The sequence below is a fragment of the Ciconia boyciana genome, chromosome 3 (assembly GCF_034638445.1).
Source record: "Ciconia boyciana chromosome 3, ASM3463844v1, whole genome shotgun sequence".
Taxonomy (NCBI): Eukaryota; Metazoa; Chordata; class Aves; order Ciconiiformes; family Ciconiidae; genus Ciconia; species Ciconia boyciana.
Window position 1 is genome coordinate 104,458,483 of NC_132936.1, and position 23,417 is coordinate 104,481,899.

At 40.9% G+C, this 23,417-nt stretch overlaps 1 protein-coding gene across 1 annotated transcript in view; it reads right to left on the reverse strand.

Moving 5' to 3' along the window:
- Positions 1-21,894, reverse strand: part of PTPN14 (protein tyrosine phosphatase non-receptor type 14) — a 122,359-nt gene extending 100,465 nt beyond the window's left edge. Inside the window, exon 1 of the mRNA XM_072856928.1 lies at positions 21,552-21,894. The gene's annotated coding sequence lies outside the window, so the exon portion shown is untranslated. The remainder of the gene's footprint in view (positions 1-21,551) is intronic.
- Positions 21,895-23,417: the final 1,523 nt, after the last annotated feature.

Consider the following 23,417-nt stretch of genomic DNA (forward strand, 5'->3'; position numbering starts at 1 on the left):
TGCTCAGACATCTTTTGCAGCAGTAAATCTTGGCTTAAGTATTGTACTAGAAACACCGCTCGTTTAAATAGCTACTTACTATTAAGCTACTCAATCTATATTTAAGCACTTGAATAACCAGCTGCTTGTACAACTAATGGTCAGTGACAACACAGCTGCAGGAGGCGAAGTGGCATTCTGCCTTTCCAACAGGCCTGTTTGTCAATGCCCAGGCCCAACCTGCATCCTGCAGGATTACAACCATAATCACATCTTGAAATGATTCATTATTTACAACAGTTGTTTGAGGCTTACTAGATGATATTCTGATCTCTTTTAAAAGCTGATACAGCTAAATAAAACTTTGTGATGAACAACCATCTCTGCCTTTAGCTATTGCATCAGATAAGTCAAAACTTCTTCAATCCCTACCTTGTGTGCTCCCAACATACGTACATTACAGAACGTATCCCACCATGATCTATGTGAATGTCTTACCTGCTTAGTGTCTGTGCCAGAAGACTGAACTTTTTTTGTCTTGCTGAACATGTGGACTGTAAAAATATGTTGGTACAACATTTGCATTTTGCTCATACAATCAAAGCCCGGATACAGTTTTAAGTCAAGATAGCGTGGAAACTTCTAAACAGGCAAGTCACTTCATTAAAAAGGAATCAACCAGAAAACAACCAGGTGTAGCAATTCTTATGGAGGCTCATTATCATTAGAATGATAATGATAATCGTTTAAACGTTTAAAACAATGTTTAAACAATTGTTTAAAACAATATTTAAACAAACGTTTAAAACAACAACGTTTAAAACGTGAGTTAAAAACATTAGAAATACTTGCTTGGCAGCAACAAACACCTACTTAATGCACAAACCTATTCCTGAGGACAACTGTGGACGTTTTTGCAGGTAGCTATATTGTAGTAAGGTCTGTAAACTATGGGTGTTTACAGTGCACTTCTTACTACCTTCAAAAATAAAGTGTTTCACATTTCAGATACATTTGGTCTTAATCAACTGCAGCAATCAGTTAACCATCATTCAATCACACATACTTGGAGGGTGACTCATCAGATGTCAGGTGTTTAACTTGCATGTTCCTCAAGTAACCAGCTAGCTACTGACATTTTTCCTCCCCTGTCTCCAAAGCACTGGGCACAAATGATCACAGCAGCGGAAAATTTGCATCAGAGGATTAATATCATTAGTTATCATGGTTAGGATTAATATCATTAGGAGAGATCTGCAATGCCATAACCACTCTGAATCTTGTAACAACCATGAGCTAAGCTGCAAGTTGTCTCTCCAAATAAAATAATTAAGGGAATGGAATTTCCAAGATTATTTGGAAATCCCTTTTTTCTGGTAATGTTCTACTGCTCTATTCTTCAGCCAATACAATGCAGGCATCATCATTATTCTATTATTTTTTTTTAACATAAGTTCAATGGTGCTACCTATTTGAAGTAGATCTGCCAATTTAATTTAGCACATTTCAAAAAAGTAGCAAGCCACACACCTCATTGTTTTCCCCATTACTGGCAGATGTCAATGTATTCAGCACTCATAGAGCATCTGGTTAGCAAGATGTAGCAGCCTTCAAGTTTTGGAATTCCTTTCAGCGCTTCTCTAAAAGAGAATGGCTTTGATCCCCAAGTTGGTCCAGATGGTATCTCAGAGTTGTCTGACTCCTCCTTTCGAGATAGCTGTCACTATTGTACCAGACAGGCAAGCAAACAGGCTTTTCAAAGCAAACCATCACTACTGGAGATGATCTAAGGAAGTTTGTAGCATCTACATTCTCTAATAAGCACTGACAGGAGAGTTTTTGTAAATGAAAACTATTTCTCCAGTGTGTCAGACTAGAGCTTTGAAGTCTCATGCAGCTGCTGGGCTGGTAGCACCAGGCAACGGAGTTCCCCAGAACTCTCCGAGTGCTGATCCTAAAAATGCAACAAACAGCCTATATGGTTGGCTTGGACTGGAGAGCCTGATCCCACGGCTGAGAGAATGTCAGAGCTTGCATGGAAAAATCAACACACTGAAAACACTTAACAGCAACACAAGGAGGCAAGAAGAGCAATTCTCTAAAAGTAAATACTTAAGAAAAGACGATTCCCATTACTAAAGCACTTTGTGCAATGCCTCATGTGCCTAGCAGTCCTCTTCCTGTCCCACCAACTCAAGCCAACCTCAAAAGCCACAAAAAAAAAAAAAGCCCAGAATCTCTCTCTGTAGCAGCATTTAAATACAGAAAGCACAGTAACACCAACAATCAATGCACAAAGGAAAAAACAAGGGGAAAGTCAAGCAAGTTGCTTCCATTTTAGTGGTGCCTGTTGTCTCCAGCAATGCTGCCATTACAATACTGTGCAGGCCAAGCAAAGCCAAAGCCTTTCCTCTGGCTACTTTGCCTAAGCAATAACTTAATGCAATTCATCATGTAACCAAATAAATAAAATGCTTTTTTGATCCTCCAATAGGAAAAAGTACATGTAGATGTACATGCAGAGAGATCCATTGATAACTGAAAGCACTGCAGACTTAAGCCAGGCTTTATGTACCAAAAAAATTTACAAGTGAATTATAAGGGTATCCTCGATCTCTGGAAAAATAAGGCCAAATTTTCTGCAACCTGTATAAAAACCACTGACATTAAATGCACCAGAAGCATGGTATTTCTGCAAAACCCAGACAATTTAATATAAATATGCACATTTTACAAATAGGTGCCATTTTTAGCAGTTTAATACCATGAGAAAAGAAATGCCAGTACACATCTCAGTCTCTACATTTTAATCCCTGTTACTTGCACTGAATTTTTATCTAATCTGGACAGCTATCAGAAACCGCATTTTGCAGATACTAAACCAGTTTCGAAATGAAATAGGGAAGTGTTTATTTGTACCTTTTGGATGGAGACACTTTAAGGAAAGAGTTAAATGAGTGCAACTTGAGTAATACCTTACGGTATATAGAAAAAGATACTTGGCAGTATCTTTTCTATCATGGTGATGGAGCACGTGGGGGGGGGGGGGGCGGCAATAAAAATCAGATATTATCATCATCATCATCATCATTAACTCTTTCTTACAGATAAAACAACTGAGATGTGTAAGACATGGAAATGAGGTATTCAAGGGTTCTTAATAACCCCAACCAACCAGAGAAATTGACGGTCCTCAACGCTTTGGAGAATTCCTTTGTCTAATCCAAACTGGAAGTAAAATTATCCTTCTGGAAGTGCAGAAAAAAAAGCTGTGTAAAGAAAGTGATTGTATCACTATGATTAAGGAAATCCTCTTCCTCCAGATTGGTTTCCCCAACACAACACTGCAAATTCAACAAACCACATTCGGTCCAAGCATTTAACAGCCATATACACTTTAGGAGCTCTTTTAGTTAGCAAATACAACATTGTCCTTAAGCTACCAAGGAAAGAGTGTCAACATTCCAAGAAATGCTTCAAAAATAAATCCTAATGAACGAAAAATTAGAAGTCACCTACTCTCCAAAATTACCAGACCTGATTTGGAAAATACAGCAAGTTCCTCAAATAAGGCAAAAAGATTTTAATGTATAGAACTATCAGAAAAGCTTGTTAGAGAAACGAGGTCAATTTCTGCAACTATTCATTACAGTCCTACATATCTAAATATATTATTTCACTTGGATAAATGTTTTTCAATAAAAAGCCAGACAAAATGCCAAAAAACATTCTCAGTTCTGTGAACACCAGATATTAACTCCATTAAAGGGATATGGAAGACATACCCATGTGCAAGATATTTTGATTTTTTAATGGAAGGATTCACTTTGCCAATAACCATTCATCTTCTTTGAAAGGTGTGTTTTCCATTTACCAAAACACTAAAAGTGTAGTTTTCAAGTATGGCTGATAAGGCCTATTTTCCAAATATTGTACATGTTTTGTTTTTTTTTTTTTCACTTGTGCTCTAAACCAACAGAATATATTTACTTAATGTAGATTTTTTAAATTAAATACCAAGCTAATAGTATTTCACACTAAAATCTGACAGAAATAAATTAACTCCCCTGTGAATGTGACAAATATCGCTTTATGTTACACCTCAGCATCAAAACATTTTGCTTGGAATTGTTGTGATTAATACTTTGCTGACCACAGAAATCAAAGTGAAAATGTTTAAAAATATCTTTTCTTCAGCTTGTTAAGATGGATTATACGCAAAGTTTATTTAAGGAAAACTTGCTACCTTTTGCATCAGCCTTAGCAATTTGGAGAACACAGGAAGGATGCAAATTCTCCCTCAAGGTCTGAATCTAATAATCAACTTTCTGATACCCTCAACATGAGGATACATCACAGTCAGAGAAGTGCACTTTTTCCACATACACTAAGGTCCTCTCTATCTTGCCACAAACCAATGGGAACCCTCACTTGCTGTTTCCCCTTCCTACTTGGTGCTGTCGTGATTGAGGTCAACACTCTCTGCATCCACTAATAATTGTTCTGCTTCCCTACTGCTGCTGCAAAATCACTCTTCCGCTAAATGTAATCCAGGAATTTCTGGAGGCAGTGACACAGGCAACCGAAACCACTGTACTGGAGAACCCTTTTTTTCCTTTCCTGTTCACTGGGGGCTCTCTGAAATCACTTCTCTTTGATGTCTTCCCACCTTCAGGACAGATGATTGGCCCCCCAGGGCACTGTGCTAGGGCCACTGCTTGCCCTCCCTTCTCCTCTCCTGTAACTTTGCATCACTCTTTTAACACTGCTGGTCTGGAAGGCTCAAAGAACAACCCCATGTCCCTTGTTTGCACGTATGTTGCTGTACCATACACATAGCGACAACAGAAAACATTTTTGAAGTAGAAAAATAAATGACTGTCTCAGACAGGCTTAGAATGTGAAAGTCAGTTTAAAAGAGTTAACTAGATGGTATCTCTTTAAAGTCTCCAATAACCAAAATTAACTTTCTGGTTTTTAAATGTAATTTTCACATTGTAAACCCAAAAAGGAGAGGTATTTGAGAAAAGGAGCTTTAGATAGAAATCTGACCTCTGGTGAAAAAGCAGCATAATCTAGCAAAGGGGCAAAGAGGTTGCTCCAAAGGAAGGGTTTTTTACTGCTCTTCTACTCAGACATGGAAAATTCACATCCAAATAATGTATTGCTAAACACTGAAATAGGGAATTTCCTAAAAGCCATTTTGGAAGATACCACTGAAATCCTTCAGGAAGACATTCCACAGCAGAATCCTCTGTCTACAATAGGCTCCTCTTTCATTGGCATTATCCAAACGTGTTTCCTTACATGGTGCGAACTACTGGACCTTTAATACATGTTACCAATCATAGGGTACTGAAGCAAAATACTGATCTAGGCTAATAATTTGCAACAACCGAATCATACCACTGCAGTTAGACCTAACACAAACCTTGAACATTAATGCACTTCAAAGGCCCAACCCTGGCCGATGAATGCACTCTCACAACAAAAAAATACAAGCAATCTATATTTCTGTGTACACACATGCAGCACAGACAGGGTCTTAAACTCATAGCGGTGTCTGGTTTCATAACATATGCCCTTCCTTATCAAATGTCATTTGTATTGCCATCCCTGCATCTGTCTCCACAGATGTCATCCCATGTAATGAAGCATATGGGCTTAAGCTGACATTGTTTGCAAACAGGAAGATCTTTTGGCAAGAGAAATCGAACATAAAGTGTTCTGCGGGCTGCCTCTCTTAACCCATCTTTGGTTGGCTCCTCTGCTCAGCTGAAACTGGTCGGCTACTTTCTGATAGGGCAGAGTGCCAACCTAACAGATGGGCAAAAGTAAAGTCATGCCAAAGAACCAGAATGTGCATCTAATTTGATAATTAGGGGCTGAATTTCCCCTTAGAAATATTGCAATGGCAATGCACACCAAGTTTCCAAGCTTAAGGGTAAAAGAATATGCTTCAGCCTATCCAGTTGAGGGTTAATTCTGAAAATGTCAAAAAACCCCAACAAAAGTGAGCCATGGAGGAAGGAGACCAACCATGGGCTCCTATCATTCAGGATTAGTGTTCTTCAAGGAGAGACGAAATAGAGAGAAGGGGAGGAAAGAAACAGTAAGATTAAGCCTTTATCCTGAAATAGCTCTCCACAAGGGACACCTACAAATCTTGGCCAAAACAGATCTGTGGCCTTGCTGAAAATAATTTATGCTGAATAGAGATAAAAGCATGGAACTGATGGCCACTTTACAAAGCATTAAACACAGCTTTCCTGTCCACAAGGAATAGCCAAGCCAATAGCTAGTAAAAGGCAAAGGACAAAGAGTGTTTATGGCTCAGTGGAAATCAAACATCATAATGTACACACGTACTTGGAACTGTTGACAATTATTGTCTTGGTTTTGATATACAGTGATACAGAGCTATGGCATTCAAATAAAAAAAGTTAATGGTAAAAGAGAGAGAAAGCTGGGGACCCAACCGAAATTCTCTTTTCATACATTTTACAAGTTTGCATGCAATAAGGCAGTGGTCCTGTAACTATTCTAAAGAGTCCTGTTGAATCAGGCTCTTCTGGGCCATTTTCCTCTTCATCTTGTGTGTTCCCTCGCCTTTCTCAAACCACTTTACTCAGCAGGACAAATGCCAAGAGCCACGCAAGGCACAGTTTGGAAAAAACATTGTTCTAATTCATTCTTCTCTTTCCAATCCTAAAGTGACTCTTCAGATTTACAGCTTTTAAAACAAAAATATTAACAGTAATAACTGCGATGGTTTCAGTTAAGTGGGATTTACAGGCTTATATTTTGGATTAAAAAGAGAATTTTTAATCCTGTCTTTTTATCATATAGCACTGTGTTGAAATATTCCAAGAAGCTACGAGGTCACTTACTCTCATCTAGCCTACTTTGGGAAGACGACATTTTGAGGGGGCTTTCACGTTGGTGGTGGACAGAAATTAGCTCTCCAGCACAAGCAGTGCTCCGAGTTACATCTTCGGAGCAGAGCAGAAGGCTCAGCCACAGACTTAAAATAATTTAAAAGTGATAGCTGGTAAGTGCCTAAAATCACATGTGCTGATTTACAGACCTCCACTGAGACATTTTCCTCTGAAGAAATCTGTCAATGAAACATCCTTTGTTCTACTGTCAAATTCTGGCAAGCTACTTCCCAGTATAGTGTGAGACTTAATTGGGCTTTTGTTTCATTACCATCAAGACAATGACGCTCAAATGAAGAGCACAACATAGGCAAGTGAGTGAAAGCAATCAATTAGGATGACCCTGAAACTATCTTTTAAGGGAAAGGAAGGAGCTACTTGTTACTGTCGTCATAGGCTAAAAATGCAAAATATAAACCTGTCACTCACTAAAATAATATGTAGCTTTCAGAAGCAAATAAATTAAATGACAATTAGTAACTACAAAGAAAAAGCATCATTATGAAGCAAGCTCAAGATTTTATACCACAGTGCCACTGCCACAGCTTAGGAAAACATAGAATTGAGTTAGCAGATTAATGTGAACGCTGGTGTGAAACTGGGGCAAACTCTCCCATTCAACTCTACCACAAGTGTCATATTTAGAAAGAGCCTAGATGATATAATAAAGGAACCAATGAACACAGGAAGAAACTGTCATGGGAAATTTTAGGGAACAATTAGCATGCAATGAATCAAGAAACTATTTAGCATCCCAAAAAATAAAATATGAAAAAACCAAATCTAAATATTATCCCAATAACTCCCAAGTTCAGTATTACATTTGAAGGCAAAAGAACGCAAGAGGAGCTAATGCATACTCTACAGCAATAACACAAGACTTGATGTGAAATCCACAATGAAACACCAATTGGCAAGGCAACAGCTGCATTTGTGAAGCCAAAAAAGTTTAATCAGAGGGGTAAAACCTCAAGACAAGCCTAAAGACCTTCACATTCAAGTGTTACTTCAATCATTACTTACACTAAAAGTTGCAACCTCACCAACATTATAGGCAAACACACACCCTGGCAAGCAAATGACATCTATTAATGGAAACCGAGACTTAACCATAAGGGACACGCAGAAGGTCAAACAGGGTATGCAGCAATGGCAAAATGTTTGCCCATGGTCTAACTAAGGTGGGACTGTCCTGGAGGAGTTCTACCCCACTGTCCTGAAAATTCAGCTCCACTTTTTGCTTTAAAATCTCATGTCTAGGTTTACTCTTTACTTTGATAAGTAAATGAGCACATGTGAAATCCAGCATGTCAATTATTTTCAGTGCCCAGAATTTCCATGCTTAATGGTAAGAGAATGTGCCAAAACTTATATATTTCAAGACTTCTATATTTCAGTATCTCTACCCTCGATGAGCCAAACATGACACTGTGCATCTCAGATACTTATTTTTTCAGCCAGAGCTCACAGTTGAAGGGCCATCTATTTAACAACAGCACTTTCCCCACAAGAGGCCAAGAAAAATAGTATAATGGTTGGTTAGAGCAGGTAAACAACACAGTTCATGCCATTTTTATTGCCCAACCTGAGATATCACACAGGTGAATTTAACCCTCTTCCTGACATACAGACATCTAACAAACCGAAAGTAAGCAACCAAAATACCCACACCACCATGCCATATGCTAAGGAACTCTTCTGACTCATGCAAACTGGAGTCATCAATCTCTGGCACAGTGAAGGACACTGCTCCTACAGCACATACACCACACTTAGAAGTTCATTTAAAAGCCTAGGGTACTTCACAGAGCAAGAATAAGAAGTGATACAGCTAAACAGGTTGTTCAGCTTTTTGTACAAATTATTAAAGAGCACCAATTGCAGACAGAAGTAGTATTATGCATTCTTAGCCTGCATTTTATTACAATAGCATCTGCCATTAAAAAAAAAATCTTAAAGTATCAGAGTTAGAAAGCTAATTTAGACAAAGACAGTGAAGAGAAAAAAATTAATAATCCCAACGGGAAAAAAAAAAACAACCATAATTTAAGTGAAACTTTTATTACAGAAACATGATATTGGTACCTCCTGAAAGAGATTGTAAAAATAATGGAAAAAACCCTGGTGAGACAGGAAGCTTAAACACAGCTAATCTAACGACAACTTTTGTAACACAGGAAGCAAGCATGCTACCAAAGAGATAACAAAACCAGAGATTATTGTAGGTGTTTACTTATTCCCAGATCTAGCTAAAAAGTGTGCTAAAGGATCTCAGGTTAAGCACATCAGTCTTACCACTACAGCGTTTTGTTTTAAAATAAAACCATAGCAATTGACTTTGCAAGTAATAATCCTCCAGGTTTAATACAACAGAACTTACTTTGCAACAAGCTGTCAAGAGTTACAGACCCCTTTGACACACTCACCTTTGGAAATGCAATTTCCTATTATAAACTGATGTCCTGATCCTGCAAACCTCTGCTCACATGAACACTCTGGTTTGGTCAGCAGGGCTGCAGGTTATGGTGGCAGCAGTGGGGCCGGTAAGCATACACAGGAGGCTTTGGGATGCAGTGCTCACCAACTGGACTTCCTGCTTGGAGCTTACAGTGCCAAGGTAAATAATCACGATACCACATTGACAGATGTGTCAGAAGTACAAGGTATTAACTAGATTTACTACAGTCTTGAATAACTAAGTTGTAATTTTCCGCTCTCCTAGCATGTAACATAACGATGCGAGGAGTGTTACAATGCCAGCATGTACCCAACTGCAACACTTAACCTTTCACATTTTACAATCTGTGTGGATGGTACTGGCTTCTCTTGCATAAGGCTCTGAGCCCCTTTTGTCTAATTATGCTGCTCCGTAACTACCTCCAGGAAGAGGTCTGAATTTAACCTAACCAAGTCTCAATTACCTATGCCTCTACCTGGTCAGAGGACATAAGACACAACTATCATCATCATGATCCTAGCAGGACAAGGATAGAGTAATCAGTGCTCACTCTTAGCAGACATGGCAATCAGGCATTCTTTTGTTTTTAATTTCCTCTGACCTTGCAGTTTGTCCTTGTAAAGTTCTCGCTGTTCATGAGCTAACGCATCTGTGTTTAAACAAACTCAGTACACGAACTGCTTCCACATACTCGATAACATCTTCTGCTTACACTTCCACCAGATCATCAGAATCACCATTCATCACTGTATTTAAGTCAAGAAAAGATGAAAGTATACAAATCACTGAAAATATAATAAGAAAGATTTGACACATAGTCTTTAAAGGCATATGCAGACAAATACTGCAACAAAATACCTATTGATTCCAGTATTTCAAGGTCTCCTAAATACAAAGGGAACGTTTCATTGTCTGACATATTTCTAACTCCTGAGAGAGATAAACTGCAGAGGTAAAGCCTACAGCCACGTTGACATCACTTTTCCAATGCAAAATGCCACAACAGTTGTAGTGATAGGCAACACAACGATGCAATCGTGCACAGCCTGTAATAAAGCACATCACATTTGGGAGACTGCAGATTAATGGTTTTTATCAGTTGACAGAACTACTCTTATGCCATATACCTTGATATTTTATAAACTTCATTTGCCTTTCCTATATTTCTCTACCATTATGGGGATGAGATACATTATGTTTTTAAAAAACAAAACAACAACAACAAAAACCATTTCAAGCTCTCCTCAATCTCTTCCTAACAGGCAGAGGACTCACTGCATAAAGAGTTAATAAAATACTCAACACTGACAACAGCATCCAGAACAGATTCTACACTGCTTGGTGCACAGTCCCTTCCACTGCAGTTAGCACTTGACACCCAGCACTATCAGTTTGTTACACCGATCAAATTCTTTTAGGTTTGACCCCTGTACACAAAGATCGCCACACATGCCAGTAAATAACTCCACCGAGACAGCAGTGGAGGAAATCGACATTTAAGTCATCACACAAGCAGTTCCTATCCACACTGGTTCTCCATGAGATGAATTTAGTGCCTTGCTTAAAGGATGTTGTGGAGAGCAGGTCTAATGATGTCTGATAAAACCTGGTGTATGAAATCTGGCGTACAAAGCACCCAGTGTAGCTAGCGTGAAACTAGCTTGGACATCACGCTTCAAGACAGCCATAGCCAGGGCAGGAATATACACGGGTGAATGAATATATGGCCTGTCAAATGCCTCAGGATAAAGCAAATGAAGTGCATATCAAAGTACAGGTACAAAGGTATGAAATATTGCAAAGGAGATCGCTTTGTTCATGAAGGCCCCAAAACACTATTCTGCCAAAACTATTTACTTAAAGATCTCTGGATTGGTTTTATACTACTGTTTTACCAGATTCTTTGCTAAAAAACGCGCATTAAATGCACAAACAAAGAAAAAAAAACACCCAAAAAACCCAACCAAAACCAAACCAAACCCCGACTTTTTCTCAAGTTCAGTAACCCAGCTCATCTTCATCCTTAATAGAGCTGTAGAAAAATAACAATTACTAGAGCTAATATCACATGTTTTTAATTTAAAAACTATTTCATTATTTCAAACCACTATGAAGAAAGAGACCCATCTGATTACAAACTTTGTCCGTTTTTCTGACAGAGACTTAGACCCTTCACTGAATGCTGTAGTGTATTTTCTAATGTTATTTTGACATGGTCCCCACAACAGACCTGCTATTCCCGAGAGATTAATACGATAAATCACAGAGCTCATTATCGGGAAGTTTTTCCTGATAAACAAACTAGATTCTGCCTTAATCTTATAAAATTATTTTATTCACTGTATTACCAAAGGACCTTTTTCAACACGTAAGCTTTAAATGTTATTTTATTTTCATTCCCGTATTTTAACTTTTACAAAAGGCACTCAACAAAACCAACATGTTCCGCTTTCCAAACTGCAGCCACAGTTCTCTCAGGCTATGGTGAAAAGCCTTTTTAAGATAAACATGCACAAGTCCGTTTTTTCATCCTAAGAAAATATCAGAATAATTGAGGATATCCTTCCCTGTCATTGTCACATCCTCTGTCGCTCTGTTTGATTGCAACATACAACATGAAGAGACTGAGAAATGCATTTGCTCTCATTCCATCCCATGTACAAAATAAATTAAATTACATTATAAATCCACACTACTAAGGAGAAGAGAGAAAGCAAAATTAAGTGGTATTTAACAGTGGACAGTATTTTATGAAATTAGCTGAATACCCCATTCATTTAACAGGTTTACTTGCATGGAAGTTACTGTATTATTGCAAGCTCACAGTCCTGCCACTCATGACTATTTCAGTGTATTGCTCTGGGGTTGGGGGGGCGGAAGGAAGTGCAAAATTTCCCAGCTGTATGCAGAGAGTTAGTGGTGCTTGTCAAGGACACTGAACACATAAAGCTACCATGAAAGTTAAGCTACATGCTAACAAACTTCTATTGTAACACAAGCTGAAAATACAAATGTAGTAAAGAAACCTTATATAACATCAACAGAAGTTGACATTAGTGACTAATAGAACAAAATGACTGTGTCTCCCATGTGTACACACCCCTTGTCAGATGTTTTGACAGATTAATTAGTGCATGGGTGACAATCTTCATAGCTAAGTCAGGTTCTAGGAAAACTGTAAGAATATATCAGTCTCTCTGGATAAACCCATTTGTACATCAGAAGAAACAACTGGGCCATCATTAGGCAAGGTTTAATGTTTTCTGAAAGCACATCCTACCTGCATTAATCATTTACCCTTTCAGCAGTGAAGAGTTACATGCAAATGTATACTACAAGAGCTGTTCTGTGAGCAACTGTTTTAGGTGACTACGCCAACAACAAAGAACAAGAAGAAGAGCTAGAGCAAAACCAACCTATGGCACGTAGAGAAGATCTCATAATCCAAGCTGCTGTATTCTCCTTGAATGTGCCTCCCTCCATTCCAGCTCCAGGGAAACGCTCATCACTTCATAAGGTCAGATCCTGAGGTGGTATCAGTAATTCCCTTCTGAAACAACTGTCTCTTAATTACTGAACTGTAAATTTGCAGGAAATATGCCTTCCTGAATTTGCATATTTAAATGCACGTGTTTATGACAATTTACCAATTAAATGCAGAAACCAGAAAAAACTTCTGAGAAATGAACCAGCTATAGAGGAGGGCAGGCTATGACCAAAGAAACCAAAACCCTCAGATACATGCCAGCTCTCCCCAACACACCATTTGCCTATTGTACCAAAACATTTCTTCTCCTCCTCAGATTGTAATTCAAGACACGTATTATGTCTTTTGCTATTTGTAAAGCACCCAGCACATTCCGCAATGCAGAAAGGAATTAAAAAACATTAATTATTAAATGAAATCTAACTCTCCATATGCAGCATTCTATTTATTTAAACACTTTTCTCTACATAACATTAAGTAGTATGAAACATTAGACTGCATACCAAAAGCCCTAAAATATGTAACAAGCAAAAATAACTTTCGTCTTTAAATGGCAGCTTTTATTTCCAGCTCATCAGAAAGAAAGTTAACAAAAAAAAAATTGGAAGTGCATCTACTAGCAATGAACATACTTATGTTTGGATACTAAATGCTGACCTGTCTCAACAATGCTCTCCTGCAAATATTTTAGTTTTATTTTATGAACAAGATTTTCAGCTATGCCCAAATGCATTTTGGGGCACCAAGCCACCAAAAGGAACATGGAAGAAAACTTGCAAGAAAACCCTGGCATTGCCTTTCTCTGTTCTCAGAAGGAACCACAACAAAGTGGGAAGCAGCAGCCCATAAGTATCAATACTGTGATTTAGCTTCCTCTGTTATCACAGATTCCCACAACACAATCTTGGCAAAGGTGCAATGAATCGCAGGACCTTTACTCAAATATGTCTACATGAGTTGGTTTATTCACAAGCAGAAACCTGCCCTGTTCACCCTCCGTTCTGAACCCACCAGAGCTCCGAATCTCTGTTAATATTTCTGTCTACCAGCAAAAGACTGCATGAGCCATCCCCTTAAGTTAGCAGCCAACTTCTTTATCTGGTAAGCTGACCAAAGCACTTTCCTAAGCAGACTGAATCTTCACAACACTATGAAGAATGTAAATAGACACCAATCCTCCTCAGTAGCTCTTAAAGTATGCCAACCAAGAAAAAAAAAAAAAAAAAGATAATTTCAGATGCCTGTTTTCCAGGACCTTTGAAATAAATTCCCATCACCCCCAAAGCTCATCAGAGTTCTTCCTGAGCCAGGTCTGTTCACATTGAGCATTTCAGAAAGCTCATATGGGAAAAGTCAGATTTTCTCAGAAATCTCTCTTTTCTATATTTGGGGTAGCACTTTCAAGGCCTGCTCCCACTGAGGGCATTAGAAATTTTCCTCCACCTCAGCACATGGTGAATTAGGCCACTGGATATATTGCTTTTCCCCTCTCCCCTCCCTCTGTCCTGGTAAACAACAGGCACAAAGTTTTGTGTAGAAATTCTTTTACACATTGTCTCACTTTTAAAGCACCTGAGATAAGCACTGCATAACACCTATGCAGAAAATGCAGGCTTTCCACTACCAACAGGATACAGTTCTGCATTGAAAGAACAACCGAAAGTTCTGAGGGAAGGGGTTGAAATGAAAATGGCATGTAGCGGTAGACATCAAAAATGGGATCTGGCTTCTATTAGTTGAATCTCTGGTTGGCAAAGTCCCCTGATTTTGCCCAGGCTTGTCCAAAAACCTAGCTTAATTATCATCATCAATAAAAAGCTAAAGGCATTTTATCTACAAGGTAGCGAATGCCTCCTCTCAAAAGAGGGAGTTCCATGATAAGAGCTAATCTAAAAAACCTGAGGAATGCAAACTATTTTCTCAGTTGCAAAAACAAGAAAGAATTGCACAAACACAAGTTAAAACAACTACTGGTAACCTTGCGCTTCTACACAGCCACCTTCTCCTGGGCTAAGGCCCTACCCAGTGTCCTTTGGGTAGCTATGCTTTGAACAAGCCCAATGTTCAAAGGATGGAGTCCCAAAAGAGGGCATTACTTTTATGCATCTTCACAAATGCAGGCCTTCCCATTAACCTTATTTTCTGAGTTCAGAAAAGCAGTGCAAGGCTACCTTCAAAATAGCTTCAGCCTTTTCAACGGGGAAGTCAGAAAATCAGTACACATTTTATTTTGTAGATTTTTGTAGATTTTATTTTTTGCCAGGCAACCTGTAAGACAGCTCATTCTGGTTGGTCAGACCACCTAAAACTTACTAAAGACTTTACTTTTTATACTTTGGGTTATAGTATAGTTTTCTGAAACTTCTACAGACAAAGCTTAACTGTGTTATACCCTACATACACTAACCTGTTAACATGAGGTGTTGATTATTAGATCAGTCACGGTACCTCCTACTAAATCAATTTTTTTCCCCACTTTCTCTTCTGCAACAGATTAACATTTACAGTCTATAGATGTGCAAGAATTCCACGGTGTTGGTACACTATTGCTTTGACATTATTTTCTTTGAAAGACCCCCTAAGTTACAGAAGATCTAGTTACCTCCAGAAACTGGTCCACCTATTTGTCACAGTCAGACACACAACTATCATTCTGTTACAGAATTCAAAAATTTTTGTATTAACTACACAAATTACAAAATATTTCTTGTCCATTAAAACACATACTGGAAATCATTGATCATCATAACCAAATCAATTAATAATAGATACCAACGCTAACCACCTTTTAAATGAAGCCTAACCATTATTTCTGTTCTTCTCTATGCCAGCCCAGGCCGCAGCAGAGCATGCCTCAATAAATTAAGACATCAAACTTTATTGTGTTAAAGAGTTGAGGTCCAACATATACTTTCTATGAAGCCTGAACATACATAAAAAAAGAAATCTTTCAATTCCACCTGCATTAATATTTAATTCAAGCCACTATCATTTGCAGCACAATACAGAAATTAAATTGCTATAGTGGGTCAAATCATCAGCCCGATATCCTGTTTCTAGCAGCAGCTTACCCTATGTCCTCCAGAAGAAAACACATGAAATATCACAGCAGACACTAATAGCATGATCTGTCCTAAGGTAAATTTCTTAATCCCTATCAGATACTCTTGATTTATGCCCTACAGCCCCACAGTTAACATCCCTTCAGCTGTAGCTGTGACTGTTCCTCCTGTCCCTAGGAATAGTTCACTCTCCTTTTTCATCCTGCCAGGCTCTTGGTTTATATGCTTTCCTTTGGCGGTAAGTATTACAATTACTTGTATTTTAAGAAAAATGGTGATTTAGGGGTATTATGTACATTGTCTTTCAAAATACTCCCTATAACTAGTCATTGTATCAAAGGGTAATGGAATTATTACTTATTAATGGCCAAACATCATTTTGCACATATATGTCCTACCTCCTCTAACTGACCTCCTTGAAACAAAGCTACAGTAACATTTTCAGTTCATCTTCATATGAATATCTTCCAATCTCTCTTCTTTGATAGGAGATCACAAATTGATTATTCCAGCTGAATTTGAGCACCAGTTTAATCGCGTCCTTTGTGTTATTAACACAGCATTGCACAATGACTGTGGCATTTTTTTCTGCCCAGTGCTAAGCATTAAGGAGGTGCACAAGTTCAAATGAAACACTGTTGAAATCTTCCTCCCCACCTTAATAAATATAGTTAATTTACAATCCAGTAACATGAACGAGTAATTTGATTATTCCCTCTAACGTGCATATTCTTGAATTTATCAACATCATCTGCCATGCTTCCCTTTTACCCAGCTTTCTTGGATTCCCTTTACAATTTCTCAGTCTTCTTCAGTCTTGCCTAATCCAAATACTTTTGCATCATTAGCAAGTTTTGGCACACCATCATTCATCTAGTTTATTAGATCACCAACATACACCTTCACCACCCTCTTTTCAGAGTTGTTTCTACATCACATGGTAATTTAAGGTTTACATTGTTACTGACAAAAAAAAAAAGTATTCTTAGTCATAAGAAGTAGTACACTCTTTGAGAAACTAGAAAGGAGAGCTGCGATTTCCAAAAGAGTTGCTTAGTTTTAAGCAAAGCTTGATATCTAAACTCTTCATTTGAGCAGAACACAAGACTGTCACAACGTCTACAGGACATCAGAGGGGGCCTCTGTAGGTCGGTGTTCTCTTCTTCCCGGGACATCACCCATCCAACAGGTCACATACCTGACTCCCTCCAGAAAAATCCTTTGGTTAGAAATCCTTCTTAATGTTACCTAAATTTATGCCTAATTAGTGCTATGTTTATAGTCCCTTAGGTATTTTCAGAAGCTGCTCATGTACAGTTGACTGTAATATGTACAACTGCTTATTAGGGCAGCAATGATAGGCGGGAAATATATTTTAAAACAAATATGCACATTCCTTTTACATGCTTTGTGCTGCATCATAGTCTTGTGTCCTTAATTCCAGATGGCACTTTTATCATTGATTTGCTGACCTTGAGAAACACTTTAAAGAGCAATCTTAAAGCCTTCTTTACTTTCCTCTGCATCTAAAGCCAAAAATACCAATCAACATTGTTCAGATGGCAAGGCATTACATTTGCATAGTTACATTACCTTTATATGACCACAATCTAATCTTGCCAATTCACTAAAACTGGGCCAAATTTCATGATATTATGCACAGACATTGAAAGTTTAATAGAATGAAATTAAAATGCTCCTAATGCCTCAAACCTTCACATGAAGTCATCCTCAATTTCAGTAAGTTTGCTTTTAAAAAAATGTATTCCACTATACATTAACAAGTAAAAAACAACAACAGATTTAGCTAGTGAAAGTCACTCTCATTAATTCAAAAGAAAAATAGCTCAGCTGTGATATCTTAAAGGAATCAGTAAAACCAATACTAAGATTTCTTGCCTACCAAAGCATCAACTGTAAATAAACAGGTTAAAATTACCTAAAGGTTTATTTAAACAGAAGAGGTGCAAGCAGAAGAAAAGGGTAGTATGTATGCGTTTAACAAGGAAAGCCAAATCTGATTTTCATCTAAAAAAATAACGTCAGTAACAATTTTGATTCCTCATATATTTAAGATAAGCTGTACCTTGTTATATCTTTTAGCTTAAAAATTTTCAGCAAGCTCCAATTTTGTGTTCTGGTTGCTTATCATTAAAAACTACTAGATGTTTCAATCATAAGCTCCATTTTGTCAGGCAGCTTAACAGTAAAAAATAAAACAAAAAAACACCACACCAAAAAAATCCCCCAAAACTATCCCCAAAGACTGGATAGTCAAGCCAAATACTATCAAGAGACAGGAAAAAAGAAAATAACCATCCCAATGCACACGACCCAAAAATAAAGATGTAGTGTTACTGCCTCAAAATCACACTGTTTCACAAAAGAGATTAAGACCAAGTCAACAAAACCCCCATAACCTGATAAAGCACCGGAATGTCAGCTTTTGGACACTTGGGACATTCGACTCATTGATTCTTTCACAGTCCAGAGTTCTCCTCACTCCCTCCTACAGCCCAGAGGAAAGAGAGGGGAAGAGTAATGGATTGCAGTTCCTGCTCCCAGGGCTATTTCCACATTTGTGAGGCACCCTATTCCTTCACAGCGTGCGAGATGTCTCCTCATAGATCACCTCTTCAGCTCCAAGTGCACAGCAAACCAGAAGGCCTTAAGCAGAAGATGGGCACCTGTGTAGGATAGGCTACACTCACTCTGGACACGGACCGGAGGAAGCTACGAGCGCCCACTGAGGTTTGAGGTCTCCTGCACTAGGCACAGGAGGATGGGCTTAGGCAGTGGAACCAAAATCACACTTTTATCATGATCTTAGACTTCAGCTCAGGTCTACCTCACTTCCTTTAGGATCTAGTCTTTAATTTTGATTTTTTAATATATTTTTTAAAACAATCCAAGAGGTGGAGTCAGCAGCTTTCACAGAGTCTCTGAATAGAGAACCAATAGCTTTCAAAAATGGAACCAGACCTTTTCACATCAAATTTCAGAGAATCTCGTGCACAGGCATACTCTTCACAGGAGGAACATCTACAGGGTAATAGTTTGTTTTCACAGATCAGGAGCTGTTCCAGTGGAACTCCACAAAGTATAATAGGCCAAGGCACGCTGCACTTCACGATAGACTTAGACATAAAAATACTTTTATGGCATCTGCTCAGCATAAAAATTAAGCCTTTATTGAAATCTTCTTGTAATTGAGCTGGATACACATGCACAAATATATTGCATACTAAGTATTATAACCTGGCTCCTGCAAAGACTTGTATACGTTTTATTATTATGTATATAAAAGAAATTCCGTGGTTTCAAAAGCACTATTCATGAAAATGAATTTAAGAACATGGGTGGGTCTTTGCAGGACTAGGACCCATACGTTACTGAGCGGCACTGCCTGCTGAAAACTTTTTATCTTTGTATACTACCAGCAGTTTATAAAACCCCCTCAGCTGACTAACCCTTGCAACACAGAAGGACTTGATTCCAGCTGAGGAGCTAGAGTTCAAGTATACTTTTCACACCGCGTATATCTATGCTAAACTTAAATCCAGATTAAAATGAGCTACTTAAGTAACATTTAATCAAACACAGCCTCACTGGATATGGAGAGAAACGGAATAAAGAGCAGCCCCTTTGGCTGTAGTGGTACAAAACACGCACAGAAAAAGGAAACCATAGAGTTACCAGAAGTATGTAGACAACTTTTTTTTTTTTTTATATTAAATACTTTCTCCAAGATTGGAGGAGCCACTGGCAGCCAAGACAATTTGCTAAGTGTACAAAAGCAGATGTATTTCATAGAAAGCCATTCTATACCTAAGTTACGATAACTGACTCACAGGCTTCTGCTGGACGAGAACCACCAGGAGAAAAGTCAGTCATTAGCACTAACATTGGTTGCTAATTAACGTTCATGAACAATGCTGCACCAAACCTACTTCTGCTACTATTACAGAAACATTTAAAGACACCTTTAAAACTGTAAGTATAACGTACGTACAAAAGGTCGATTTGCTCAGTACTGAGATCAGTCCTGCAGTCCTCGCTCTGGCCTTGATCTGCACCACTAGATCCTCTGAAGTTGCATCAAGCCAGTTGTGCTTTCAAGGTTCTCGCACACAAATGCAACAGCACACAAATGCAAGCTCTGTCACAGATTTTGGGGACTACCTTTTAGCTGATGGACTGTACTTCAAACCATAAGTTTGCAAAGCTCCCAACTTTTGTATCATGACCCATTAGACACACACAAGTGCCCTCTGCCTGCAAGCAACTCTGGCACAGCCTCCTAAAGAAACCAAAAAAAGTTCAAGAAAGTACTGCCAATAACAGAACAGGGCCTAAAGCTTATTTGCATTACTATAATATCAACACATGCTTTATTTTACACCATGTAACAAGTACTAGATGTCAGCTACAGACCCCCCCAGAGGGCAAAAGCAAAAGCTGTATAATCTGTATTTTGTCACTCATATTTGATAGGACATTCTCAGCTGGACAACGAGAGAGCAGCCCCTGCTAGGACTGCCTCCCCTCACATCTCTCCCCAAAAAGACCTGACGACCTTCTCTCTTAATATGGAGGTTGGCAGGTGGTGACTTGTGATTTGGGGGGAGCCATTTTATATGTATATTTTTCCAAACTCTGAAGAACTTCAGCATATAACAGTGCTTTCAGAATAACCAAACCCAGTAGCGATTATCTGCACAGAGTTTAAAGAAAAAAGAACTGGCTTCTGGTAAAAGTATTTCTTTCAGCTACAGTTTCAGGCTACATGCCAAAAATCCCAGAAAACTTTTTGGGCAACAGCATACTGAATCTGAGCCTTTACCGGTCACTGTTTGTTCCCACCTTGGTAAAGTTACAAACAGCCGAAGAGTTGCTTATAATGGAAACATCTGATTATTTTATGCAAATCAGAGATAAAACGTTCTCGATAGGAAAGCTCCAGCACACGTTATATCCACATACCACGCATACATTATGTAACGCTTGTCCCAAATACACTCCGATAAAAAGAGCTAGTTTGAGATCTTAAAAATTCATTGACTTTGCCACATCAGAAATGAGAGCAGATGTCATTCTTCCCTGCCTCGCTGCGATCTTTTCTGCATAAGTCGGCGTTACATATTTGCTGAGGACGAACAGCCAGTTTAGGCTTGACTGTAACTAACAAAGAAGAAGGTAAACCCCTGGGCGGGGGGAAGGCAAACACAGGCATGCCGCGGTGTAAATACGAGCAGCCCAGCCGAGAGCCCTGCCCGTTCCTAGCTATTTACAAATACCTCTTGATTATACAAATGCCACGTTATCTGGGTGTCTAGCAGACTAAATTCACAGGCTGGCCGGACTGTCCGAGGCTTGTTTATCGCAGGTCACCGACTGGCATTTGTAACCCGAGCTTAGCTATTTTCGTAATTTACAAACAGCAGCGTATACGCCGCTGAGCTGTAACTGCACACGGCAGAGCATAACGAGCCTTACGCCAATACTGCCCATCGCGCACACAGAGTAAAAGGCGTAACTCGGCTTGTTTCAAAGTCAGCGCTGGGGGCTGATAGGCGCGGGGACGCGCCCGAGCCCAGACTCGAGCAAACTCGGCGGCGGCTTCTTACCTGCTCGGCGGCCGTCCGGGCAGCGCGGTGGCTCCGGCTTTGTGCGCTCCCGCGGGAGGCGGCTGTCCCGGCGCGGAAGGCGGCGGCTGCCGGCGGGATCCGAAGCGGGCGGGGAGCGCGGCGGGCCGCTCCCCGGGGGCGGTGGGGAGGGAGACCCGCTCGCGCCGCCCCGGCCCGGCCACCGCGGGGAAGTTCGGCGGGGCGGCCGGGAGCTGGGGCCGCCGGTGGCGGCGGCGCGGGGGGCCGAGGCGCCCTGAGCTCCTGCTGCCGCCCGCGGGGTGCGGGAAGGAGGGAGGCAGGGCAGGAGGGAGGGGACTGGTGTCCCGCGGGGGCGAGCGGGGCAGGCGGGCGAGCCGGAGGCGGCGGGGCCGGGGCCGGGCTGGGGCTGGGGCGGCGCGGGGAGTCACAGCCCAGGAATGCCAGGAATGTGGGGCGGCCGCTGCGGCCGCGGGGCCCGGAGACGTCGGGGACGCGACTTGGGATTTCTTTTCTCTTTTTTTTTTTTTTAACTATTCCCCCCCCAAGGAAGGAGGAGGGCTGAAACCCACCCCGCGGAGGAGGGAGAAGGAGGGAGGAAGAGGAGGGCACAGGCTCCTGCCAATCCGGGCGGGTGCCTGCTGCAGCTCTCCCGAGGAGGGCAGAGCTGCCAGGCGCGGGGCGCCTTCCTCTCCTCTCTTCTCCTCTCCTCTCCTCTCCTCTTCCCTTCCGTCCCGTCCCGTCCCGCCTCCCCGCCCCGCCGGGGGGAACCGGCCCCTTCCCCGCCCCTCCCGCCGCGCGTGTCGGCGCGGGGCCCGGGCCGGCCGGGACCCGCCGTTGGGTTCCGCGCACGTGTCGGCCCGGCCCGCGGCGGAGGGGGCCGCGCGGGGGCGAGCCCGGCGCCCTGCGGGGCGGCGCGGCCGGGAGGGAGGCGCTGCGGCGGCCCGGGGCGGGGGGCACCCCAGAGGGACCCGGGGCGGGAAGGAGCGAGTGGGAGCGCGCTAAGGCAGGCCTCGCACGCGTGGGCCGTGAAGCTCCTGCGTGCCCCCTTCCAGCCCTCCTGTACGTAGGCAGGGTGCCACCTTGCTTCCCTCTCGCCCCTCTCCTGCCCTGCCATAACCCCCTGTTCATCGCCCTCAGTCTTGCATTACCGCAAGTTTCTTCTCCTGCCCTCCCTGTCTTCACTCCTCCTGCTTTTCCCACTTCAGCCCTTTCGGTCTCCGGCTCGCTGTGTGACCCTCACTTCTAGAAGGGTGGTTATCCCTGCTCCTCCAGCTGTGCAGAGGGCTGCTGCAGAAGACACCCGTGGTGCTGCCATCATGCACATGCCTTGCTGGAAAGCAAGCAGGAGAAAACCTGAAGTTGGTTTGAAACGTGGCAGTTGGTAACTACGTGAAATGCCCAGGACGCTTGGTGCTTGGCAGATGTGTCTGCTGTAAGAGAGAGAGGGGGCAGAGAGCGCACCACGCTGTAGGAAGCAATGAGTACCGTCAGGAAGGTTGGGACTACCAAGAGATGTTGAATGGATCACACCAGACCAAGTAGGCTTAAGAATGGTGTGAGTATTAGAAATGATGTGTAGATGCTCTTGCGTGTCATAGCTGATGGACAATTTGCAAAATTATTTTGGCCTTAGACTACATTTATTTAAAATTACCCACATTCCAAAAAGTGTATACAAATACTTCTGGTACCGGTGGGCACCAGCAGAAATGTCAAAGGGAGGTATCCCTCTAAAACTGTGACACCAGAACTTAAGGACTCCTACAAGCAGGGGAAATTACGAAAAATAGTGATAAATGAGAATTTATACTATTTTTGAGTTGCTGTGCTTTTTTGCTACTTGTACACCTTACTGAAAGGAGTACGTGAGCAGATTCGTTGGAGTCA